This window comes from Hyperolius riggenbachi, chromosome 2 (genome assembly GCF_040937935.1).
Source record: "Hyperolius riggenbachi isolate aHypRig1 chromosome 2, aHypRig1.pri, whole genome shotgun sequence".
NCBI classification, from domain to species: domain Eukaryota; kingdom Metazoa; phylum Chordata; class Amphibia; order Anura; family Hyperoliidae; genus Hyperolius; species Hyperolius riggenbachi.
This window is the reverse complement of record NC_090647.1, coordinates 37,712,897-37,731,110: the sequence shown is the minus strand read 5'-3', so window position 1 is coordinate 37,731,110 and position 18,214 is coordinate 37,712,897. Positions and strand designations below refer to the sequence as shown.

Below are 18,214 nucleotides of genomic sequence, written 5' to 3'. Positions count from 1 at the left end.
GGCCCCTTTAAGGTGTTCTTTAAGGTTAGACACTGCAAAGAGGATTTTAGGGTTAGTCATTGCCAGGGGAGGTCCTGAGGTTAGGCATCACCATTGGAGGTTTCAAAGTTAGGCAGTGCCGGGAAGACGTTAGGAATCGCCATGGAGGATCCGTTGGTGTCAGGCATCAAGAGGGAGAAATCTAGTAAGGGTAAAGCTAGGTTAGGTCATAGTCAAATATAGGTAAGGATTACCAATATTTTACTATGGGGATTAACCAGTAGAATATCGACGCCCTTTTTACCAGGACTGTGGAATAGGAGTCGGAGTCGAGTAGTCGGAGCAATTTTGGGTACCTGGAGTCGGAGTTGGAGTCGGTGGTTTCATAAACTGAGGAGTCAGATGATTTTTGTACCGACTTCACAGCCCTGCTTTTTACTGTGGTGCCTATTTTATGTACACGCAGCTGGCACCAAGGATACAATCCTAGTCTGCCAGCCAGGGCACTCTCTGCATGGCATACTCCTCCTGGAAGGGTACTGTGATGTCCAAAATAACTTTGTTTAATGTTCTCAGACGCTGAATAAAGGAATGTTTATGGAATAAGAAATCATTGCTAGCTATAAATAGTGCGACAAATATATGAAAAAAAAAATCTCTATACACTTTAACCATTTTAGCCAGCGGGGATTTTTTACCTTTTGCATCAGAGCAATTTTCACCTCCCATTCATTCGCTAATAACTTTATCACTACTTATCACAATTTATTGATCTATATCTTGCTTTTCCCACCACTAATTAGGCTTTCTTTGGGTGGTACATTTTGCTAAGAATTTTTTTTTATAAATGCATTTTAACAGGATTAATAAGAAAAAAATTGAAAAAAATCATTATTTCTCATTTTTCATCGATTATAGCTTTAAAATAATCCACGCTACCATAATTAAAACCTATGTATTTTATTTGCCCGTTTGTCTCGGTTATGGCATCATTTAAATTTTGTCCCTATCACAATGTATGGCGCCAATATTTATTTGGAAATAAAGGTGCATTGTTTCCGTTTTGCGTCCATCACTATTTACAAGCTTATGATTTAAAAAATGTTCGTAGTATACCCCCTTCAAGTGCATATTTAAAAAGTTCAGACCCTTAGGTAAATATCTTTTTTTTTTTTTAATTGTAATTTTTTTTTTCCATTAAAAATGTTATTTGGGTAATATTTTGGTGTGGGAAATAAACAGTTAATTTTTTAATGTTATATGTGTAAATTGTAATGTAAAAAACATGCAGATGCAGTTTTACTATTTGGCCACAAGATGGCCACCTTCATTTTTTATTTCCATCCTTGTGCTTCTCGCTAAGCGGAAGTACAAGGGGGATATGGAAATTTTACGGGCAGAAAAACTGAAGCGTCTTGTAAGAGTGCTTCGTTTTTTCTGGGGGGGCAGACGGATCGGTGATCGGGAACCATGTTCCCGTTCATTGATCTCAGGGCTACCGGGGGACACCACGGGGGCGCAATCGCGTGCGGGAGCGCGCCGAAGCATGGCACCGCAGCACAGCAGCTGCACGGAAGTGAGCTTCACGTTCCGAGTGGCAGAGATCGTTAAAGTGTACCAGAACACAGAGTAGGGACACTAAGAGCCAAATATAGTGTAGTATGTACAGGTAGTTGAAATTAAGTATGATAGAGTAATAAGCTATACTCATAAAGCAGGGTTACCTCATAGGAAACCACTGTTTAGTCAGGAGGGGAGATTAGACCTGATCCCACTCAGGATTATATAGTCGCTTTCCGTAGATGAGGGAAAAAGGGGGTAACACCCCTCCACCAGGGGTGGACTTAATAGAGCGTTCCAAAAGGAAAAAAAGATCTAAAAAGTTTAATACATAAGGAGGCAGCGATGGACTTACCTCCTCCAAGCAGACACAAATATTGCCAATGTGTTTGTCAAATACAACAAGTTTATTTACATACTGCAGGGGACAATGCAACGCGTTACACAGGTTTGATCCCGCTTCATCAGGCAATAACAACGGAGCAATAGCATATGTGGTCAGTAGAAGAGCCAGGCACCTGACTTATGATGGCCTATGATAAAATAAGCAGCTATTATACTTACCTGGGGCTTCCTCCAGCACCATGCCAGCCGTGGGCTTCATCGCCATTCTCCTGGGCCCCTAAGTCTATGCAACGTTCAAAGTGCATCCAGCGTGATGCAATCCAGTGGACTCCAGTATCCGAACACAGTGCGTTCAGTGCGTTACTGCGTAACATACACATTAACAGGGGCAGGGAAGCATACATTTCATGGACTGTATGCTTCACTGTATGCAGCTTTTCTGTTCTGTTGCATTCCTGTTTTTGGAGGGAACGCAATGTAGCTCTTGCTGTGAACCGAGCCTTAAAAACAACTAGTGATCAGCATAAATTTCATATAATCGTAATTTTGCGTCGCAATTCTAAATTACAAAATGAAATCATAATAGAAAATTTCCACAGCAAAATTTAATTTCAGGTTTAAGAACTGATTGATTTTCTCAAAAACTAGGTCTTTTTGAGAAACGATTTTATTTTTGACTTGTCCTACCATTCCTCTGAACATACGCTGCAGTTTTGGGGACAATAGCATGTATTGGGGCTTTGCTATTGACTGCTAAAGTTGGGGCGAAATTACACGAAATTACAAATGGACTATACGAAATAAATTGCATTTTGCGCAAAATTTCACATAATCATTTGCAGATTACGATCATCGCTACAAACAACCTCCCACAAGCATACCTGTATGTAAGTTGGGGATCGCTTGTATTGGTAACTGTGTAGTATTTCTAGAAGTTATGTAACTATGGCAAACTCTATATCTACATTTAAAAAAAACCTGTAACTTTAAAAACCTCCTCTGGGGGGTACTCACCTTGCAGGATCCTATTGAGGCTTCCCCCGCCCTCCTTGGTCTCATGGCGGCGATGAAAATCCTCCCGGGGCGGCGGCGATGTAAATATTTACCTCCCGGGCTCCAGCGCAGGCGCAGTATCGGCTCTCCGCACGGAGATAGGCGGAAATAGCCAATCGCTGTCGGGCCGCTCTACTGCGCAGGCGCAAGTCTCCTGCACCTGCGTAGTAGAACAGACCCGACGGAGATCGTCTATTTTCTCCTATCTCTGTGCAGAGAGCAGCAACAGCGCCCCCGCTGGAGCCAGGGAAGGTAAATATATCTAGCCTGGTCTGCTTGTCGAGCCAGGATTGCGGGACGCTTCGGGGAAGCCAGCACTGGACTGCCTGCAGCTACAGGGGAGGGGGAAGCCTCATTGGGACCCTGAGGCTTCCTCCTGCCGAGATGAGTACCCCCCCCCCCCCCCCCCCCCCCAGGGGAACTTTTTTATGTTACAGGTTCTCTTTAAAGAGGGCTTGGATGCTTTCCTTGAATTGAAGGGCATCCACGGCTATAATTACTAGGTAAATCCCGGTGGTGTTGATCCAGGGATTTATCTGACTGCCATCTGGAGTTGGGAAGGAATTTTCCCTTTTACAGCTAATTGGCCCAGGGCTTGTAAGGTTTTTTTTTGCCTTCCCCTGGATCAACTGGGATATGTTCAGGATGGTTGTTCTGTTTTTGTTTAGTTTTTTTCCATCTGGTCAAACTTGATGGACTTTGAATCCCTCTGCTGTGCATTTTAATTGCTTTGGGAACAGTGGAGGTCATGTGACTGCAGCTGAGCTTCATCCTATATAATAAAACCCCTGTGTCTCTGCGTCCCAGGGGTTGTGTGTGTGTGCGGGACTGTTTTGCGCAACAGTGCATGTGCAGGGACGCAGAGACACGGAGGGGGGGTGACGCGCGGCTTGCAGGGAAAGACGGGGCCAAGGGGCGGGCGTGTACGTGCGCGCAGCGGGTCGGGCAGCGGGCGCATGCGTGGTGACAGACCTAGAGCCCGTTTTGAAACGGGCTTAGGACAACCAGTGTATTTATAATCCCATAGTTTGCCAAGCATAGTTGGCCCATCATTTGGGAGAAAGGGCAGTCAGATGACCACCACTGCTCCCACCAAAAGTGAAGTATGTATTTGTTTATTTTTGTAATATCACAATATTACCTATGTTTTAGTGGGAGGGAGAGGAGAGCATATACTGTAACTAATAACATTTTGGACTGAACTTGGAACATAAAAAATGGACTGTAACCAAGGATTGAACTTCATCCCAATCTGTAGCTGATACCCCCTTTCCCATGAGAAATCTATTCCTTTTCTACAATTCGGAGTGCCACAAGGATCAATCCTATCCCCTCTGCTGTTTGCAATCTACATGTTGCCACTCGGTACACTTATCCAACGACATGGCCTGACGTACCACTGCTACGCCGATGACACACAGCTATACCTGTCCTTCAAACCTGGTGGAACAGACCCTACCCCAAAAATAAACTCTTGCTTAGCTGAGCTTCAGGCATGGATGAATGATAACTGGTTGAAACTGAATGCTGACAAAACTGAGGTCCTTTTTGTCCAAAGCCAGTGCTCGCCATCAAAACAGCTCTATCCTAAGCAACACCAATCAGGATTGGGAATTCAGACATAAACAGCTCTATCCTAAAGCAACACCAATCAGGATTGGGAATTCAGACATAAACCGCTCCAACCTTGTGCGCAGCCTTGGCGTACTAATCGATGGGGAATTGAGTTTCAGAAACCAAATTTCATCTGTAGTTAAATCTTCCTACTTTCATCTGAAGAACATTGCAAAGATTAAACATCTGATTCCCCCAGAGGATCTTCAAACCCTAGTCCACGCCTTCATCACATCACGACTGGACTACTGCAATGCCCTTTATGCTGGCCTCCCCAAAAAGGACCTGCGTCGCCTGCAATTAGTGCAGAATGCTGCTGCCAGATTGCTAACAAACCAGCCTCTGTACCACAATGGTCTGAGCCATGCTTATGCGCTTTGAGTCCTATGGGAGAAAAGCGCTCTACAAATGTTATTTGTTGTTGTTGTTGTTGTTTTCTGGAATAGGTCATCAGGGACTTCTGTATGGCTGATATTGTGGTGAAGCCCCTTCCACAGTGTAATGTCATGACCAAGCAATATCTCCCTTTGTGCATATGTATATCTATAAAAAACAACCTTTTAGCCTGTTACATTATTAGGGGGTGTGGTTATAGATAATGGCAGTTGGTGCTGCCTTTTCTTTTGTCTGCCAGTAGTAAAGATGATGACCTGCAGGCCATCAACAATCTGAACAAATAACATGGTGAATATCAATCATTGCTTGATCTCTCTTCTCTTTTTTACCTTCTCACTTTGCAATATATTGATTTGTGTTTTTCCCCTTTTTCACTTAAGTTCCTCTTTAAAGATTTTTTGAAATCATTTTTTTTTTAAGAATACGTGAGCTGTTTGGCCAACACTGTCTTTGAGCGGCGAGATTATTTCCCACCTGTCTTCAAGAGTATCAACCGTGCTCCAAAGTTTTTGTCTCAATCGATGGCCAACATGGTACAATACTCCGTTGTTGCTCTGATCATCTGGAAGGTCTTAGATGATGTTAGGAAAAAAAAAAAGAAAATAGGAACACATTAACAAAAAACCTTTGCAGGGAGTGACCCGTGGAATATAGAACTGTTCTCAGGACAGAAGAATTTTTGACAAGTTTGCCACCACCATCATCAAAGTGAGTTTTTACTCCCTGGGAATAGTGGGGTCATTGTGATCCCATCTGAAGGAGGAGGAGGGTCTCGCCTCTGCAGGATTACTCCGGGAGCTGTGGGATCTATTTTAATCACTTTAAACATGTCCTCCCTCCTCCGGAGTATGGCACGGCTGTTAGGAGGGTCTGTTCGGAGGGGATCAGCTCTCTGTAATTTTTGCTCTGATTAAAAATAAATGTCTCTGTAATTAAAGTCTATGCAAGGCATCCACGTTCTTCACGACAGTGCTAACAGCCCGAGAGCTTAGGGGCGTCCAGAGGCATTGGCTTCATGATGATAAAATAGACAGAAATAGTACAACGGGCAATTAAGAGAGGGAGGGAGAGACCCGCCCTATCGCTGGCCACTGATAAAGTCAAGTGAAGAACTCGTCTAGAGTGCCTTCAGGAAAGCCCTCCAGGTGTGACTTCTAAATCGCTTCTCTGCGAGGCATAAAAATAACAGAGTAAAGCTTAAAGTGTACCAGCTTCCTCCAGCCCCCTTCGACCTGACCGCTCTCTCGTCGCATTCCTCTGCAGCCCCTGCAATCTGGCCCAGTAAATCGGTAAGTCAGGGCCAGTCGGCGCAGGCGCAGTTTGGCCAAGCGTGCTCCCCATCTTGCTCCTGCGGCTGGGAGCGTTCTGCGCTTGCGCAGTATTACTGCACAAGCACAGAGGGCCCCTGGCCACCGGAGCGTGATGGGGGAGCTTGCGGGCCGCACATGCGCAGTAAGCCCCCGACCTCAGCACTTACGGGGCCGGTTTGCGGAGGAGGACGGGGTGGGGGTAATGAGCGCAAAGGGGGCTGCAGGAAGTCCCAGGTATGTATAAGACTTTTTTTATCTCTGGTTTCCTTTAAAACAAAAATAGCAAAATTTCATCAGGACGCCAAAATTACTGAGGATCAGGTGGGAGGGCCTGTGTGTACTTGGAGGGACACAGACAGCCCATAGGGCATTGTAAACAAACACCTTTCTTCTGTGGGATTTATCTGCAGGGATTAATGGGCTTGTTGTCAAACAGCTCTCTCTTTTTTTAAGGGATTATTCGGGTGAAAAGGTGTTGGGGATCGTCCTTTTTCTCAAACACTTGTGTGCTGCATTTGGAATTTGTTGAATTGTTTTCTTGTCAGTTCAGTGCATTTTTACTCTATTTGTTCACTACTTTTTGTCAGCTTTAATGCATTTAAGGGTCCTTTTACACTATGGGGTTGCGGTAAACTGTGTTTTTTTTTTGTTTCCACCGCAAGAGGCTGCTAAGTCAATGAAAGTCTATGGAGATAACAGGCCATTGGATTGTAGTCTGTGTGCATTGTAATTTATACTGTCCTATTTCTAGTTTAAAGCACATCTGAGCCGAGAGGGATATGGAGGCTGCCATATTTGTTTCCTTTTAAACAATACCAGTTGCTTGGCTGTCCTGCTGATCCTCTGCCTCTAATACCTTTATCTATGAACCCTGAACAAGAATGCAGATTAAGTGTCTCTGATTGTTTCAGGTGTGTGATTGAGACACTGCTGCAGCCAGAAAGAAGATTGGCAAGACTGCCAGGCAACTGGTATTGTTTAAAAGAAAATAAAAATGGCAGCCTCTATGTCCCTTTAGTTCTGGTGTGCTTTAAATGCATGGGTGTGATTGTTTTCAGGAAACACAGATATAAGCTGTGGGTAAAGCACTTCCTTAGCTGCCCTGATGCACATATGCTAAACTAGAGAGTTGTAAAACATCCCAAATAAAGATGCAGACGTGAATGAAATGCGCAGAGAAGTGAATGTATGTACAAAAAGGTGTATGTAGCACATTGAGCACTACAGTAGAAAAGGAAGCAAGGCAGAGAGGTACAAGGTGACTCTGTGTTTCGTGGATATCACAGGCCCCTTCCTCAAGGAGTCTTTGCTGCCAGCATGTATGCCACAGCCCTCATAAATACCCAGAGTGACATTGTAGTGACAGGTGATGTTAAATCATTACTGGGTCCTGAGTTCTGCAGCGTCAGATTAAATACCAGCAGGTCCCTGCAAGTAATGGATACCCCTGATGTGTGTGCCAGGCCTGGCTGGAGACGTCACAGTGTTTACTACTATGTCTGGCGCTGAGACCCTCACAACCTGGGAGGAGGGTGTCTGTGCTGGGAGGATGCCAGCTGAGGCAGGGAATCATAGGCAACGGTACTAAGATCAGATATAGTTCCATCAACTTGTTACTTTCCAAAACATTTTGTTACCCTTTGAGAGTTTTTTTTAAAACCAAATCTGTGTCAAACATGTTCAGATATAACAAATGATGATAGGAATCACCCCCTGTCCGTTTTCAATTTTGTGTCCTGTATAATTCATGTTTTACATTTGAGGGGCACAGGAAGTTGGTGCACAGGAAGTTGGTGCACAGGAAGTTGGTGCAGTGCAGTGTGTGAACATTTCTGATGGTTCCCCAGTTAGCTGCCAGTTAGAGGCTGCAGGTTTGGTTTTCAAATGAAACCAGAAATAATTCTGGTTGCCATGGGCAACATGAGCAAATATTTCCCACGAATGAGGGGACAGGCGGTAGTTTATTTCTGTCAAGGAGAACGTTACTGCACTAATCTTATACCAAGCCTATACTAGCTCATGATACCAGAGATGGTGGAATTCAGCCAATAGGAACAGCCGGTGAGGGAGGAAGGAATAGGCACAGTTTACTCAGACTGAAGTCTCACACCGTATGGAAGCAGGAAATTTGGGCGCCCGTGGCTAATGGACGATTTGGTTGCCGCCATAGGCGATGATGTAAATATTGGCCATTGGGTGGTGAAAGGGAAGCAGTAGATTTGGGCGCATGAGACAAGTGGACAAAAAGGGCGCCCCATTCACTCCCATTATAAATATCGTTTAATGGGCGCCGAACAAGGAAAAAAAGGCGCCAGAGATTATTAACGTTTTACAAACGGCGCCCGGAGATTTTTAAGCTTTTTTATAACTGTGCTTGTGATAATTTAACTTTACAAGATGAGCCCGTGACGAATAACGTTTATAAAGATACTAAATCACTATTTCTAAAACATTTTTAAAACATTATCAACCCCAAAAAATTATTTCCATTTTTTTATTTAAATTTTTTATTTATTAATGTTTGTAAAACATTATTATCCATAGGGGGTCTTAGGTTTAGGCACCACCAGGGGGGTCTTAGGTTTAGGCACCACCAGGGGGGTCTTAGGTTTAGGCACCACCAGGGGGGTCTTAGGTTTAGGCACCACCAGGGGGGGTCTTAGGTTTAGGCACCACCAGGGGGGTCTTAGGTTTAGGCACCACCAGGGGGGTCTTAGGTTTAGGCACCAACAGGGGGGGTCTTAGGTTTAGGCACCACCAGGGGGGTCTTAGGTTTAGGCACCAACAGGGGGGTCTTAGGTTTAGGCACCACCAGGGGGGTCTTGGGGTTAGGCACCACCAGGGGGGTCTTAGGTTTAGGCACCACCAGGGGGGTCTTAGGTTTAGGCACCACCAGGGGGGTCTTAGGTTTAGGCACCACCAGGGGGGTCTTAGGTTTAGGCACCAACAGGGGGGGTCTTAGGTTTAGGCACCACCAGGGGGGGTCTTAGGTTTAGGCACCACCAGGGGGGGGTCTTAGGTTTAGGCACCACCAGGGGGGTCTTAGGTTTAGGCACCAACAGGGGGGGTCTTAGGTTTAGGCACCACCAGGGGGGTCTTAGGTTTAGGCACCAACAGGGGGGTCTTAGGTTTAGGCACCACCAGGGGGGTCTTAGGTTTAGGCACCACCAGGGGGTCTTAGGTTTAGACACCAACAGGGGGGTCTTAGGTTTAGGCACCAACAGGGGGGTCTTAGGTTTAGGCACCACCAGGGGGGGTCTTAGGTTTAGGCACCACCAGGGGGGGTCTTAGGTTTAGGCACCACCAGGGGGGTCTTAGGTTTAGGCACCAACAGGGGGGGTCTTAGGTTTAGGCACCACCAGGGGGGTCTTAGGTTTAGGCACCAACAGGGGGGTCTTAGGTTTAGGCACCACCAGGGGGGTCTTGGGGTTAGGCACCACCAGGGGGGTCTTAGGTTTAGGCACCACCAGGGGGGCCTTAGGTTTAGGCACCACCAGGCGGGTCTTAGGTTTAGGCACCACCAGGGGGTCTTAGGTTTAGGCACCACCAGGGGGGGTCTTAGGTTTAGGCACCAACAGGGGGTCTAGGGGTCAGGGATAGGTACAGGGAGGGTTTTTAACAAACGTAAATATGTTTCAGTTTAGAAACAGGGAAGATTAACGTTTTAAGAATTGCCGTTCTCATACACATTATTTAATGATTTATAAATTCTTAAAACACTATTTGTATACGAAATTCTACACAATATTTTTTATAAACGATAATACTGTTTATCGTTTACACCACGCGCCCTTTTTTCCCGACGCCCTTTTTTGATGTACGCGGTGAAAGCCGAAATTTGGGCGCCCAGATAAATATAATTTTGAAATTCGAACGTTATAGTTCTTTAAATTTATTGCATTATGAGAAAATTAGAACATTATAGTTTTTATCATTTTTGAAAATGACTGTATTTTTTGGACTATTACACTCACTTTTTCTCCCCCAAAAGTGGGGGGGGGGGGGGAAGTCACTGCGTCTTATAGTCCAAATGCAGGGAGTTCCTGACTTGTGAACGCCTGCCAATACGAACCTCCAACTACCTGTACTGTGCCCATGCAGAGGAGGACACAAGAGGAAAAACGGAGGACACGGGGACACAAAGGGGCATAGAGGAGGACAGAAATGGACACACGGGGGATATGGGAGGAAAAAAGGGGGGCAGAGGGACACAGGGAGACACAAGTGGTACAAGGGGACATAATCCACAAAATGCTCCTCCACCATGGATGCACCAGGTTTAATATATATTTTTTCTCCTGGTTTTTGTCCTCTAAACCTAGGTGCATTTTATGGTCAGGAGCGTCTTATAGTCAAAAAATATGTTAGTTATAGTTATTGAAATTTTTGGTCTTTTGCATTTAACAATTTTTTTTTTCATTATCGTTTAGCAAATGTAACCAGAAAGTTATGGGTTAGATGTCACAAAGGGTTGTTTTAGGGTTAGACATCAGGAAGGGGGGGGGGGTTTAGGGCTAGGCATCAGGAAGAGAGGTTTTAGTGTTAGGCACCAGGAAGGGGGGGGGGGTTTAGGGTTTAGCATCAGGAAGGGAGGTTTTAGAGTCAGGCATCATGAAGAGAGGTTTTAGGGTCAGGCATCATGAAGGGAGGTTTTAGGATAGGCTGCAGGAAGGAGGGGGGATTTAGGGTTAGGCCTCAGGAAGGGGGGTTAGGCGTCAGGAAGGGTTTTAGGGTTAGGCCTCAGGAGTTTTAGGGTTAGATGTCAGGAAGGGGGGTTCTAGGGTTAGGCATCAGGAAGGTGAGTGTTAGGGCTAGGTGTTAGGAAGGGGGTTTTATGGTTAGGCATTGGAGGGGGGAGGGTTTTTGTTTGAAAGTAGGGTTAGGTTAAGTTGTAGTGAAATATCTGTAACATTTACCATAATCGTTATTACCAATGTAAATATTTATCATTTTCATGAGGTGCCTAATTTACGACCGTATTTATTATTTACGCTAATATCGGCGTCACCCAGTGCCCAGTTTTCCTCATGCCTCTATTTCATGCACGCCATCATACACCCATAAGGCCAAAGTCAATTTCAGCAAGAAAGAAAATAACATTGCAGCCAGTCCTGTCACTCCCCTCCACACAAACACACTAATATATATCGCCATTAGTACTGTGTACTGACATTCCTCTGGAGGAGTAAACAGGGAGGGGAGAGGAGGAGACGCCCATTTTAGGCCTGAATGGTTGTGTGAGAGGACTAATGGACTCCTTGACACCCTCTTAGCATCCTGAGCAGTCCACAGGTGTGACAGTCCTCCATTATGGAGCCAGAGGAGCTGTCTGTTTATTGCAGGCTATTAGAGGTTTGTTAGCTAATTTCACGGTAACTTGCATCCACCTGCTGCAGACAATTGGTCTGAAGTCCCTTCCCCACTGCCCACCTTACAGTCCAGTATTCAGGGTGTGTGTGATTGGCCTGTGGAAATGACATAGGATTAGTCATTAAATTGTCGCCATAGTGCAACGTGATGCAGCAAAGTTGCAAAACAGCCTGTTTTTGTTTTAGTGCGATTGTGTTTGTGCTGTATAAAGTGCAATGGACTGGGATTTTGTAAGCGCACCAAAATTTGCATTGCAATTGGCCAATGGCCATGGTATCGGCGTCTACAGGTCGAGAAACACATTTATTATTATTATTACATCTTCCGCAGCGCTGTACAGAGTACATTGTCTTGTCACTTAAAGGACCTCTGTCGCAAAAATCGTAAAATGTTAAATACATGTAAACACATACAAATAAGAATTATGTTTCTTCCAGAGTAAAATGAGCCATAAATTACTTTTCTCCTATGTTGTTGTCACTTACATTAAGTAGTAGAAATCTGACATTACCAACAGATTTTGGACTAGCCCATCTTCCCATGGGGGCTCTCAAGGTTTTCTTTATTTTTAGAAGCACTTAGTCAATGGCAGTTGCTCCATCCAACTGCCAAAAAAGTGTACAGTGGGAGCAGGGAAGCTGGCCAGCATCTTTGTATAAATATTTTTTAGGGAATGTCTTTTTAGAGAATAAGGCCATGTTGAGAATTCCCCCCATGAAGAAATGGATTAACCCAAAACCTGTCGCTTGTCAGATTTCTACTACCTACTGTAAGTGACAGCAACACAGGAGAAAAGTAATGTATGGCTCATTTTACTCTGGAAGAAATGTACTTCTTATTTGTATGTCTAATTTAAGATTTTCGCAACAGTTCCTCTTTAACTGTCCCTCAGAGGGGCTCACAATCTAATCCCTACCATAGTCCTATGTCTATATCATGTATTGTATGTATCGTAGTCTAGGGCCAATTAACCTATCTGTATGGTGGAAGCCAATTAACCTATCTGTATGTTCTTGGAATGTGGGAGGAAACTGGAGTGCCTGCAGGAAACCCATGCAGACATGGGGAGGACATACAAACTCCATGCAGATAGTGCCCTGGCTGCAAGGCGAAAGTGCAAAGCGCTACACCACCATGCTGACTAATACACGTGTTGTTTTGTTTTGTGGATTTCAGCACTAATGCTGGGAATACACCATGAGGTTTTTTTGGCTCGATAGATAATTTCCGACAGGTTCGATCTGATTTTGATTGTTTTTCTGATCTTTATTTCCTGGAGGTGAATAGAAAGCGATTGGAAAAACGATCGGCCAGTAAATCTGATGGACAAAACTCATAGGGCAGTTCCGTAAAATCATTTTGTTTGGTAAAATACTGCATTCAGTACTTTACTCTTTTTTTTCCAGAAGATCGGTAATTTACCGAACAAACAGGCCTCAGTTCACTAAGCCCTGCTCAGTAAGTGTCACTAACCAGCTGTGTAACAGGTCAGGCAGGAAGCTGTGTGCATGAGCCAGGGGTTTCTGTCCAGTGCATCCCCGACATCTCTTTAAAGAGGAACTCCAGTGAAAATAATTTAATATAAAAAGGTGCTTAATTTTTACAATAATTATGTATACATGATTTAGTCAGAGTTTGCTCATTGTAAAATCTTTCCTCTCCCAGATTCACATTCTCACATGTATTACATGGTGACCAGGGGCGTAGCAATAGGGGGTGCAGCGGTAGCGACCGCATCGGGGCCCTTGGGCCAGAGGGGCCCCGAAGGGCCCTCCCTCAACTACAGTATTAGCTCTCTATTGGTCCTGTGCTCATAATAATCACTTCTATAGATACTTTGAATAGTGGTAATCATTAACAAACTGTTTCCCATCCCTTTCTTGCACCTCTGACTCTGTAGTTGCCATTGGCAGGTTTTGGTGCACCGTATCAATTGCTATGTATGAAGTGCTTGGGGGGGCCCCATTGTAAAACTTGCATCGGGGCCCACAGCTCCTTAGCTACGCCACTGATGGTGACATTGTTACTGTGGGCAGATTATGTAGCTGTTCTGGCTTTAAAGAGAATCTGTATTGTTAAAATCGCACAAAAGTAAACATACCAGTGCGTTAGGGGACATCTCCTATTACCCTCTGTCACAATTTCGCCGCTCCCCGCCGCATTAAAAGTGGTTAAAAACAGTTTTAAAAAGTTTGTTTATAAACAAACAAAATGGCCACCAAAACAGGAAGTAGGTTGATGTACAGTATGTCCACACATAGAAAATACATCCATACACAAGCAGGCTGTATACAGCATTCCTTTTGAATCTCAAGAGATCATTTGTGTGTTTCTTTCCCCCCTGAGGGGGGAGTGCATAGCAGAACCACAACACTGAAGAACTTGGCAGCCTTCCAGACACAGGCTGACAAGTCTGACAAGGGAAAGATACATTGATTTATTACAGAGACTGTGATAGTACAAAGTGCTGCAGTAAGCCAGAACACATTAGAATAGCTTTTGGAACTTGTAGGATGATAAAAAACAGGATGCAATTTTTGTTACGGAGTCTCTTTAACAGACAGCTATAAACAGCCATTTCCTGTGTGTGTCATTGTTACATTGTGGCAGTTTGCCCAGAGTACCGTACGGTACCAGAGCCTCTTGTGGGAGGGGTTTCAGCACAAAATCAGTCATACAGCGCCCCCTGATGGTCTGTTTGTGAAAATCATTATATTTTTCATGTAAAAGTGGGTATCAGCTACTGATTGGGATAAAGTTCAATTCTTGGTCGGAGTTTCTCTTTAAAGTGAATGGGAACCGCATTTAAAAAAAATGAAGCAAATACTTACGTAAGGAGAGGGAAGGCTCTGGGTCGTATAGAGCCTTTTGTCTCCTCTCTCGGTGCCCTCTATCCTGTGCTGGCTCACCCCCCCCCCCCCCCCGTTTCAATCCCCCACCGAACGGGTATTTGGAAGTCTTCGGGAGCCGTGTCCTCCTGAAGACGTGCGGCTCCATACTGCACAGGCGTGAGTGTGCAAGAGAGCGTGCTTGCGCAGGCGCAGTACAGGGCCGCCCTTCTTCAGGAGCACTCGGGCGAGCCAGCACTGGAACGAGGGGACCAGGAGAGGAGCCGGAAGGCTCTATAGGACCCAGAGCCTTCCCTCTCCTTGGGTAAGTACCTGTCTCATTTTTTTAAATGCAGTTCCCATTCACTTTAAATGTGCTGCAGCCACCAGGGGGAGCTCTTCTGTATGATACTATACAGATTTTCACATCTAAAGGGATGCTGAAAAGCCTCAAAAAAAACACCTTCCTCTGCTCTGTGAGAGTGAAGACCCACCCTGTCGCATCAAATCAGCGTGAGAAGCAGGACTGTGTGTCTCTTCCTATTGGCTGCTTGGCTCTCCCGAAAGGCTGTCTGTCAAAGTTACCTCACAGAGACAGCATGGGGAGAGTGAGTTTTTTGCCCGATTTATGGACTGCTGTAGCCCATGTGAATTGCAATTTCTTGACATTTCTTAAGGCGATTACTGCTCAAGTCGGTAATTTACTTCACAAGTAGGCAATTCTAATTTAATGTGTGGTAACAGGTTTAGGGAATTGTAATTTGGGAAGGTGATCGGTAAAATCAGCTGCTTTCAGCATTACCAATTGCGGTAATACTTAGTGAATGCTGCCCATAGGGTATTCCCAGCATAAGACGTTAGTCTTTTTTTACAGCAGCCCATGTTACTGGTATTAAGCAGGTTATTGGATGGGCTGTGGGAACTTTTGTCTCCTATTTATTGCCAGGAACTTGTACCGGTTTTTACGTCTTACTAATTGCACTGTGTGTGGAGATCTTTGCAAGAAGATTTATTTGCAACTTGAACAGATGGTGCTGGACTTTCTGAACTCGCTGTTTGCGACATGGTCCATGGCCAGCCACTATTGCAGTTCACACTCATAACGTGTGCGCTATGCAACTGACCACTCTGAATCCGGCCTTAAAGGCAACCTTAAGTGACACGTGACATGATGAGATAGACGTGTATATGTACAGTGCCAAGCACACAAATAAATAAGTTGTGTTGCTTTTCTTCTTTCTCTGCCTGAAAGAGTTAATATTCAGCTATGCAATTGACTGCTTTTCTCCAGTTGGGACCCAGTCCCATCCCTCACTGATAAGGAGTTACAGCTTTCCTGGCAGAGAGAACTAGGCTTCTCACAGCAGGGGGTAGATAAAAAGGTCAATAGTTCACATATTTTAGCTCTCTGAAGGGTGGGACAGATTGTGTCATTGAGCTTAGACAAAACAATAAATCTACTTTTTTAAAGAGAGACTTTTCTCAGCAGTTGGAGACATTTGGGGGAGGGGGGGGGAAGGAGACGCAGTTCGTGTCCCAGAAACTTTATGCAGCAAAGTAGGTAAAAAGCTTTATTCACCCTGTGGCCTCGGATATCCGATAGGTTTAAAGAGGCTCATTCATTTAAAAAAATACCTCTGGAAGGGGAAGCCTCTGGATTCTAACCAGGGGCGTATCTGGGCTATTTAGAGCCTATGGCAAACACTGAAATTGCGCCCCCCACCCAATCAGAGCCCCCTCTCCCTCTCAAACAGCATCATTTTTTGCGTACATGCGTTATGGTTGCCTGTGTTTTTGGCTTGGGATATTGCTGAAGTTACTTTTGTGGAAATATCTCTTCTTATTCCCTCTCTGTTTTCTTTTTATAACATTTAGCCAAGTGCATCCTACATACAGTAGCCATGTTCCCCAGATAACAGAATTAATCTGATCTGAGGGATGGAAAGCACGAGGGCAGGTATGGTGGTGCAGCACACAGGCAGGCATGGCAGCACAGGAGCAGACATGGCGCCCATGGTGCTGTGGCGCCCATGGCATGAGCCATGCCTGCACCCCTCTAGATACGCCTCTGATTCTAACGAGGCTTCCCCAGTTCTCTGTCCCTCGGTTAGCCTGCCCGGGTCCCCGCGATCCTGCGCAGGTGCACTAGCCACTCCTCCTTCGGGTTAAGGCAGAAATAGCCAAACCCAATCGATCCGCTCTACTGCGCAGCCGCGAGTCCTTTGCTCCTGCGCAGTAGAGCGTATACGATCGGGCTCGGTTATTTCCGCCTAGCCCGAATGAAGAGCAGCTACTGTGCCGGCGCTGGATCCCGGAGAGGTAAATATATCTTTCCTTGTCAAGCTTGTCGGAGCAGGATTCGTGGAGGATTCTGGGAGCCAGCGCTGGATTCCATGACGCTACAGGGGAGGGGGGAGCCTCATTGGGACGATGAGGCTTCCCGCTCCCGAGGTGAGTACCCCGCAGAGGGTTTTTTTTAGTACAGCGGATCCGAGATGAAAAACTAACTAAAACAAGTAACTTGTCTATATATGTTACCTAAAGTTTAGATAGTTTACACAGAAAATCTGGCTGCAAACAGCTTCAATAGAAAATGATTATTTCTTCCTGTGATACAATGACAGCAGCCATGTTGTTTGTAAACATTACACAGAGGCAGGCTATCTGTATCTTGATCACTCAGCCTGTGAAAAAAACCTAATCCCCCTCCTCCCCTCTGCCTCTGAAATCAATGGCTAGTAACACCTCCTCCTCTTCCTGCCCAGACTGAGCTCCCATGAGCCCTTGCTACGGCCAAGGCTCTCTGAAAACCTGTGGGCGTGGTTTATTTAGTTTATAGGGAATTAGATTAAAACAATAAAGTATTTGGCTTGAGGAATGCCCTATAAACAATAGGAAAGGAACACAATTATGAGGTGAGTAAAAGTTCACCTTGGATCCACTTTACGCAATTAGAAAGCACACTTATCCGGCATCAGCCAATCCCAGTCAGTGACGGATAACCGAGACTCCACGGTATCTACATTTTTGACTTGTGAATCTGACAGGTTTGCTTTACGTAAGGTAAACGTGAAGAAATCCCACCTTGGTGGAGGTAAGACTCTGCAGGATCCCCAGGCTTCTCATGTCATCCTGACCCCACCACTGGTTGCCGGAACCCTCTGTCTGAATCACGGCCACTATCCCCTCAGTGTACGGCTGTCCTGCGCCTGTGCGGGGTCTGTCTGTGCTGGCACAGTAGCACGGAGGAAAAAGTTGTGCACAAGCGACTCCGTGCTACTGGGAATACTTGGTAGTATCCAAGTCTTGTGATTGGTCTAAAATGACCGTGGTAAGTCTGCAAGCTCTGATTGGTCCAATGCTTCTGTTTTTGTGATTGGGAAATTACAGAGTTGCGGTAATGCAGTATTTCCGCGGAAATCCCATTTTTGTTATCCGATTTCCGAAATGCAGAATCCAAATGAGCATTCCCTTTTAGAAGGTCCCAGCGGTGGAACGGCGGGATCGAGGACAATAGGGAAAGCCTGCAGAATGAAACAGAACATCAAGTTTAATAGTTTAATAACATTAATTTGCAAATGTGTGTGTGATGTGTGTGTGTGTGTGTGTGTGTGTGTGTGTGCTTAGTGTGTGTGCTTAGTGTGTGTGTGTGTGTGTGGAGTGTGTGTGTGTGTGTGTGTGTGTGTGCTGTGTGTGTGTGTGTGTGTGTGTGTGCTGTGTGTGTGTGTGTGGTGTGTGTATGTGTGTGTGCTGTGTGTG

General features: G+C 45.2%; 1 protein-coding gene across 3 annotated transcripts in view; it reads left to right on the top strand.

Moving 5' to 3' along the window:
- Positions 1-18,214, top strand: part of WNT11 (Wnt family member 11) — a 136,097-nt gene that overhangs the window by 14,470 nt on the left and 103,413 nt on the right. The window contains exon 1 of one of the 3 annotated variants that reach the window (XM_068266652.1): positions 8,297-8,318. The exons of the other annotated variants lie outside the window; for them this stretch is intronic. The gene's annotated coding sequence lies outside the window, so the exon portion shown is untranslated. Of the gene's footprint in view, positions 1-8,296; positions 8,319-18,214 lie in introns of those variants that run through there. 3 annotated transcript variants of the gene reach the window in all.